Source organism: Arachis hypogaea, chromosome 4, assembly GCF_003086295.3.
Source record: "Arachis hypogaea cultivar Tifrunner chromosome 4, arahy.Tifrunner.gnm2.J5K5, whole genome shotgun sequence".
Lineage (NCBI taxonomy): Eukaryota > Viridiplantae > Streptophyta > Magnoliopsida > Fabales > Fabaceae > Arachis > Arachis hypogaea.
The window spans coordinates 18,693,063-18,701,653 of NC_092039.1; the positions used below are offsets into that span (position 1 = coordinate 18,693,063).

At 31.2% G+C, this 8,591-nt stretch overlaps 1 long non-coding RNA gene across 1 annotated transcript; it reads left to right on the forward strand.

Moving 5' to 3' along the window:
• The first annotated feature begins 291 nt into the window (after positions 1-291).
• LOC140184297 (uncharacterized) lies at positions 292-3,767 on the forward strand. The gene is made up of 2 exons (XR_011880723.1): positions 292-720; positions 3,464-3,767. It is a non-coding gene; the product is annotated as an uncharacterized lncRNA (long non-coding RNA).
• Positions 3,768-8,591: the final 4,824 nt, after the last annotated feature.

Below are 8,591 nucleotides of genomic sequence, written 5' to 3' on the forward strand. Positions count from 1 at the left end.
CTTTAACTACAACTGACACATTTATTTTTCTTTTTCTCATGCTCTTTATTTTTTCACCTGGACAAATAATAATAATTGAATAAGATATACATTGTGTATTAACCAATGTTCTGAAAATCAGTTTGGACCGGCCAGTCAAACTGATTGAACCGTGAACCGATGCAAAAAATGACTCGGACAAATGTTAAAACCGCTCATTTCAAAAATCGTAATTGAACTGTTGAATCAGTCGGTCGAACCGAACCATGACTTGGCCGGTTTTTTAAATAAGGGGAAAACAAAGAATGCGTTGCTCTGTGTTGTGCCCCTCCCCCTTTCGTTCCTAACTTTCCTTCCTTCGTTCTCCTCAAATCAAAGAAAGAAAACCCTAGCTACCCTCCACGGTCGCCGAACGGAGTGAGTGAGCCATTGCCGCCGTCAGTGGTTGTCCGAGGCTTCTCTCTTCTTTCTCGCTCGGCGTCCATCCTCCATTGTCTTCGTCCTGTGCACCATTGTCTTGTCGCCGTTTTGTTTATAACAAAAAAACAAAGCTTCGGTAGCGCTGATAGCCCCTTCCCGCCTTCTCTCCTTCTTCACTCTCCAGAACTCAACTCAACATCAAGGCCTCTCAACCAAAGAAAAATTTAAAAACCCTAGCCTCAGCCGCCATTCGTTTGTCCATCGATCCACTGTCGCCATCTGTTCATCAAACCCCAGAGCCCAGAGCCTCAGACTTCAAAGGTCAGTTCACTGCTCAATTCTTCTGCATTTTTTATGTTCTATTTAATGATTATTTGATTACTGATTATTTGAATATTTTGTATTAATTTTTTGAATGATTATTTGATTACTGATGAGCCCTGGTTCTGCTGTGTTCCTGTTTTGTGTGTTGTGATTTCGCTAATTATTGAAGATCTTGTGATAATTGATTATTTGATTACTGCATTATCGTCTTTATGGCTAGGATGAAATACTGGTTAGCAATAGAATGCTTTCATATTTTTGGTTCCTTGGTGTCAATGCTGAGAGCAATTAAAAGCAGGCATGTATTATGATGCCCAAGTTGGTAGAAAGGGAGCCACAAGGTGGAAGAAGTATCAAGTATGTATTATTGAATTAAAAGATTTTTAAAAGCATGATTTGTACATTATCTAAAGAAAGTTGAGGTAGGATTCAATATTGAGGTAGTTGAGACTTGAATGGGAAGAACAAGTTACTAAACCAAGTATATTTTTATGTGATCTTATTTTGAATTCTTCATGTGTTCTTCTCTCATTTAATTCTTTGAATGTAACTACTGATCTTTCTTGGTACCTAGGAGTTTACTAGACATATTTCAGTTCAATTATTTCCTCACTTCATTTCATTTAGTCATATATTCATGTTATTTTTCTTTTCCAAAATTAGTTGCTCTTTTTATTTGCATAGCTGTTATGAGAGTAAAAAACGTTATTAAGCCATGGGAGGAAACAATTTACGCAATTCAGCCAAAATAAATTCTGATACACCATTCCACCAAATATGACTTTTATATAATTCGAATCAATAAAATTCGAATTATATTTACACGTAATTCGAATTGAATTACATCGAATTACTCCCAAGCAATATTCGAACGTAGTTCGAATCAAATTGTATCGAATTCTGCTTGCATAGTTCGAGTTATGTTAACTCGAATTACTTGGAGCACGTGGCTTAGGATAGTTCGAATCAAATTGATTCGAATTACTCACATTTCGAATCAAATGGCTAATTACACATTGTACAATAAGAATATAAGATACCAGAAAAAATACTATATAATATAAAAAATATATACTAAAAGAAGTATAAAATAAGATTATAGTAAATTAATTTTAGTATAAAATTATTAAATATAAATTAATTTTAACTCCTATTAGTACATTGAATTAAAAATAACATATAAAAATGTACTTGTATTTATTAAATTTTAATAACATATAAAAATTAATGACTTTTTAAATATTTTTTTTATAATAGGAGTACATTTTTATATACTTTAAATACTTTGTATAAAAATATACTTGTATTTATCATACAAAAATAAAGTGTTGTGCCAATATAATAACATTATAACATTTTAAATCAATTTTTTTCTAGGATTTTAGATTAAAAGCAGCACATAAAAAAGCATTATTGGTATTTTAAAGCTAACTTAATTAAAAAAGATAGAACTGTATTTTTTAGGATTTTATATACATAATTAGGCTAATTTTTTTTAATATTGATCAAAGATGTGTGTTATACTATATTATTTGATTTCAAGTAAGTTTTACTCTACTATATATTTTTTTTTTTACTTTTGAAAAGACACAAATCTAAAAAATTTTATAAATTAATTTAAAAAAATATCATTGACGTTTTATAAAATTTTGTAGATTTGTATCTTTTGAATTATAAAATTTTATAAAACGTCAATGATATTTTCTTTTAAATTAATTTATAAAATTTTTTAAATTTGTGTCTTTTGAAAAATAAAAAAAATATAGTAGAGTAAAACTTACCTGAAACCAAATAACATAGTGTAACACACATCTTTGATCAATATTAAAAAAAATTAGCCTAATTATGTACATAAAATTCTAAAAAATACAGTTCTATTTTTTTTAATTAAGTTAGCTTTAAAATACCAATAATGCTTTTTCATGTGCTGCTTTTAATCTAAAATCCTAGAAAAAAATTGATTTAAAATGTTATAATGTTATTATATTGGCACAACACTTTATTTTTGTATGATAAATACAAGTACATTTTTATACAAAGTATTTAAAGTATATAAAAATGTACTCCTATTATAAAAAAAATATTTAAAAAGTCATTAATTTTTATATGTTATTAAAATTTAATAAATACAAGTCCATTTTTATATGTTATTTTTAATTCAATGTACTAATAGGAGTTAAAATTAATTTATATTTAATAATTTTATACTAAAATTAATTTACTATAATCTTATTTTATATTTCTTTTAGTATATATTTTTTATATTATATAGTATTTTTTCTAGTATTTTATTGTACAATGTGTAATTAGCCATTTGATTCGAAATGTGAGTAATTCGAATCAATTTGATTCGAACTACCCTAGGCCACGTGCTCCAAGTAATTCGAGTTAACATAACTCGAACTATGCATGCAGAATTCAATACAATTTGATTCGAACTACGTTCAAATATTGTTTGGAAGTAATTCGATGCGATTCAATTCGAATTACGTGTAAATATAATTCGAATTTTATTGATTCGAATTATATAAAAGTCATATTTGGTGGAATGATGTATCATAATTCATTTTGGCTGAATTGCGTAAATTGTTTCCTCCCATGACTTAATAATGTTTTTTACCCCTGTTATGATATAGTTTGTTTATTAAATCTTCCGTTTTTACTAAAATTGAAGCCTTTCTCTTAATTCATGTATTTTTATTTCTTGTTTATTCTGAATTTTGGTTACAATTTGATCCAGTTGGAGACAGGGAAGCAACTTTTAACTCAACGAGGCTATCTTCGTTTCCGACCGTAAATGAAGAAGAAGCATCTAGAGAAGCTTTCTAACAGCATTGAGTTGTTTGTCATCAAATTAGAAACCTTGGACAATAATTTTTTAGAGTGATTTTATTTGTAATTATATTTTAGAGTGTTTATTTATAATTTATTTATTATTTTATTATAAAACGATTTTTTTGATTGGACCACGATTGAATCGGTTGGACTAATAAATCAGTGAACCAATAATAAGAACGGTTTGATAACCGGTTCAATTTTCAGAACCTTGGTATTAACAGTAATAATAAAAAGTATATTAATAATATTCAATTTGATTTGTGAACTATTATGGCAAAGATATTATTTACTATTAGCAATTCTACTAAATCCGACGGATTATTCTATTACGATACTTGTGCCAATTTTTTGTCTATTATGCACATAATTTAATCTATTTTCTTTAATTTTTTTGTTTCATATAGTAAAAATAGTTAAAATATATTTAATTTAATATCTATAATTATACATATAATACCTATAATTTCACACAAATAATCCCTATAATTTCATACGTATAACATCTATATTTTCATATATATATATATATATGTGTATAATGTTCATAATTAATAAATTTTTATGATAAATATTATCAAATTTTAATATATATATATTTTTCGAATTATTATCTCACATGTGCGTTAATATAGATCAAAATTTCAAATTATTTAATCTTCTTTTAGTTGATATATATATATATATATGTATATGTATTTATTTATTGAATTTAATCTGATTAGTTAATAATTTTTTTTATATTTTATTTTTATTTTTTATTTTATAATATATAATTTATGTGTATAACATCTATAATTATTAAAATATTTTTAGTTTAACATTCATAATTTTATATGTATAACATCTCTACATAATTTTAAATATATAACATTCATAATTCACGAATTGAAATTGTTTTGTTATTATTTATTATTTTATTTTGCAGGTCATAAATTAATAATTTTTTATGTTTTTATTTTTAATAAATTAAGACTAACAAATTTGATATTTTGAATCTTTTATAAAATATGTTGTGATAATTTAAAAATATATTTAGAACAAATGATATATAACAATTTAAGATTTTTATTTGAAATAAGAATCGTATAATTGTGGATGTAATAAAACTAATAATGAGGGAAATTTTTTTAAAATTTAATGATTCTTATAAAATTTAAATTGATTTTTGATGTAATTAAATGAAAGAAGATATTTATAAAAAATTAATTATGTCAATTGGTTAAAAAAATAATCCATACTCTTTTGTAAATAAAGATATTATCAAATTTATATTTTTATTTATTATTTATATAACTTTTGACTACATCACATTATTCTTTTTATATACACCATCATCTAATAAAGTCACTATTCTTCTTGACTTGAAACAGCCAACAAAAGAGGTATTATTATTACAGATATATGATAAATAACAGGAGAAAACTTAGGTATAATTAATTTCATACGAAGTTAATAGTTAAAAGTTATTAAATAATTTAATAAATTTGACTAAATTATTATCTAATATCGATTCTCAATTATTAACTTTTACATTAAGTTAATTGCATCTGAATTTTCACTTGAATAAAATTATAAAGAGTCCAGTTAGAGAACCAATGAGATACTTATACAATGGCTACAATAGGTTGTTTGTTAGGCCCAATATGAATTAAAAATGAGGATTAATCCCTTTACCCTAATTAACCTAAATCTTTGTTTAGTTTTGTTTTAACCCCTATTTTCAAAATTTTCCCAATTCCTCTATTCTGAACGGAAGTCCACGCTACCACCCAAAATCTCAATTGTTGAAGCTGAACATCCCGTCCACAGTAGCCGCCGCGTAATCTTCGAACTGCGTCCCTGCCGCACAGGATTTCAGGGGCTAACTTCCCTCGCATAGGTCCTCCGTTGCTGGCAGCAATTGTTGTGCACTATGACGGTTGAGCTTCCCCATCCAAGGTGCCTCCGCCGCGTGCCGCCGTCCTCGCTTGAAGCAACCCATGAGCAATGACATGGCTGAACACCCAGCCGCTCCGTCCCCACGCAATCTAGAGTCCTAATCTCCACCGACGTGACCTGCGTCACCCAACGTCGTTCGCACTCGTCGTACTGCATCAGCCGGCGGCCTGAGACCTCCTCCTGCGTGACCATTGGACGTTTCAAACCTACCATAATTGACTTTTTTCGGTCAGTGGCTTGATGTATTTTTCTCATGATTCCTATTTTTGCTGTTTCTAGTGCTGAATACTGTTTATATTATTGATGAGGTGTTCAATTTCTCATAGTGAAAACCTCACTTTGTTGCATGATTATTGTGTCGAAACTTGTTGATTAAAATTGTGATGTGGATGGTTACTTTTCATTTAATTTTTTACGGGAAGAATTGCAAAAGATTGGTTCAAATATGCCGTTTTTATTTTCCCTCGATGTGTGGACCACTGTTGATATCTAGTTGACACTGTGTAGATGGTTAGTTTAGCAAGTTATTGGATGATTATTTTCAATCGACAAGCACCTATTTGCTTAACGAATTCTTTTCCTATTTTCGCGTGAACGCCCCCAACACCGTGGTTTCCCCCTCCTACTCACTGCTGCCAAAGGTTAGTTGCTTGTTGGTTGTTTATGTTATGAATAGCTGTTCATGCAAAGGATTTAGTTGATGGTTGATTGACATGGGTGGGCTGCATCTGCCTGAAGGTGTATATGTTTGATTTATTGAACTGATTTGGAAGAAAACATACTGTGGTTGGTGCTGATTTTTTGGTTTTTAACCACTGTTGTTTATATACTTTTTTAATTTAGGTTATGTTTGTCCAGGCAGAGAAGCTCCTGGTTGCTGTCGTCGTGCCGCCAAACTTCCGCACCCGGCGTCACACTCTCTCGCACCGGACCCGATGGTGACCGCCTCCCTCATCGCTACTTCAATAGGTTAGTTGATGGCTATGGATTTTATTTGATAAATAGATGTTTATTCAACGGCTTTGGTTAAATTATTGGATTTTTCTCCTTCTGTACACCATTTTATTATTTGAATAATTTGTTAGATATTTATTATCAACTATAGCAGATGTTCAATATACTATGTATGCGGATGTTCATTTTATTCTATATTGGAATTGAGTTTCACTCTATTTTATTGGTTAAAGTGAAAGCAATCATTTAGTTATGCTTTGATGAATTTAAGATTTTTTCTCATCCCTATTTACTTTTCACTAGGTTGAAAAGTAAAAGGTTTTTGGTATTGAAACCTGAAAATTTTGATACTTGAATTGGCCATTTTCATGGGTTTAATGCTGCCAAATAAAAAACCAAACATGTCTATTATTTTGTAGTTTCTAGGCATAGTGGAGCATCATGGCTTGCGAATAACTGTTGCTGATGCACGGTTCTGCAAGCCATTGGATCGTTTCCTCATTCGCAGTCAAGCAAAATCACACGAAGTTTTGATCACTGTCGAAGAAGGACCAATTGGAGGATTCGGGTCTCATGTTGTTTAGTTCATGGCCCTTGATGGTCTTCTAGATGGAAAATTGAAGGTAAAATTTCAAACAAGACTTGTCAACTTAAATTAGAACTAAAGCACTTGTTATATGCATTTTTAAAGATATTATAAATCGCGGATAACTCATGCTTTTTTTTTGCATAACAACTGCGCAGTGGAGGCCAATGGTTCTTCCAGATCGTTATATTGACCACGGATCGCCTGCTGATCAGTTATCTGAAGCTGGCCTTGCTCCAACTTGGATAGCAACAACTGTGTTGAACATACTTAGATAGACAAGGGAGGCACTAAAGGTTATATCATAAAAAGAGAAATATCAAGAGGGGTTAAATTTTCACTTCCCATAATATACACATGTTAACAATATAAATCACCTTGTGTAACACAAGTAGGGTACTATTAGAATGTGAATTATGTAAATGTTAGTAACAATGTAGTTATATCAAATAGTAGTATAACCTTGTGGTGATGAATGACGATGTCGGAGGGTGAATCGTTACCGACTGGGGGAAATCTTCTCCGACTGGGGCATCCACGACTGCACGAACGAAGCAACCTTGCGACAGTGTTGCACGATCTTTCGCGGTGCGCACGGTAGCGCCTCCCAAGGATATGCGCGATGGTGGCTGTTACGGGTTGCGGGGTGACACCGTTGAGAGAAGGTGAGAATTTTCAAGAAGCAATTCCTTGTAAATCGGGAGAGAGAGTTGGCAGCTTTTAATTTTGCATTATTGACGGTATGAAATTCTTATTTGGGTTGAATTTGGAATTTGAAATAAATAATAATTAATTATTTTAATTATCATTTAATTTTAATTACAAAAATATCTTCATGGTACACATTGTATAGTAACTACATTCTCTCCTCATACTTTTTCAATTATAAAAGACTTAATAGCACTCAAGATTAGTATTGTAAAAGAAGTAGAAAAGATATCTATATTGCACTATGTAGATAATGGATCATCACCATCATCGATTCATGCTTGTCCATGATCTGGTTGTGGAACATTTGTAAATATTGCTTTGATAAGATTCCAATACAAAGGAAACTGAGATGCCGTATAAAACATGACCGGCAAACAAGTAGCGGCATAAATGATGATGAACTCGATATGGTGCATTCCATCCTTAAACACCAAGAAATACGCAGAGTAAAAGCTGATCAACATGGCGGCAATGGAGACAAAGAGGGAGCTCAATCCCAGCAGGAGTTTCAATGGCAGCTCCCATTTGTAGTATTTTGGTTGTTGCCGTGACGTTAGTATGGAAAGAAACATCACCAGCGCCGTCACATAGAAGCAAAGTGCCAGCAACGACGTGACCAAAAACATGTTGAATACCGGCTGCTCTACTAGGGTGGGTTTTCCAATATTGTCGTTCGTGCCGCCCGGCAGGTTGCTTGTTGTGGCATAGGCTACGCCGGCGATTAGCGCAGCCACCACAGAGCAAGACTCTGAGGTGCTCTTAAGCCAATCGCCGACTTACCATGAGCTCGTTGTGGCTTTCACTGAAGATGTCGGCTGGGAGTTCTTTTTTTTGTTGTATT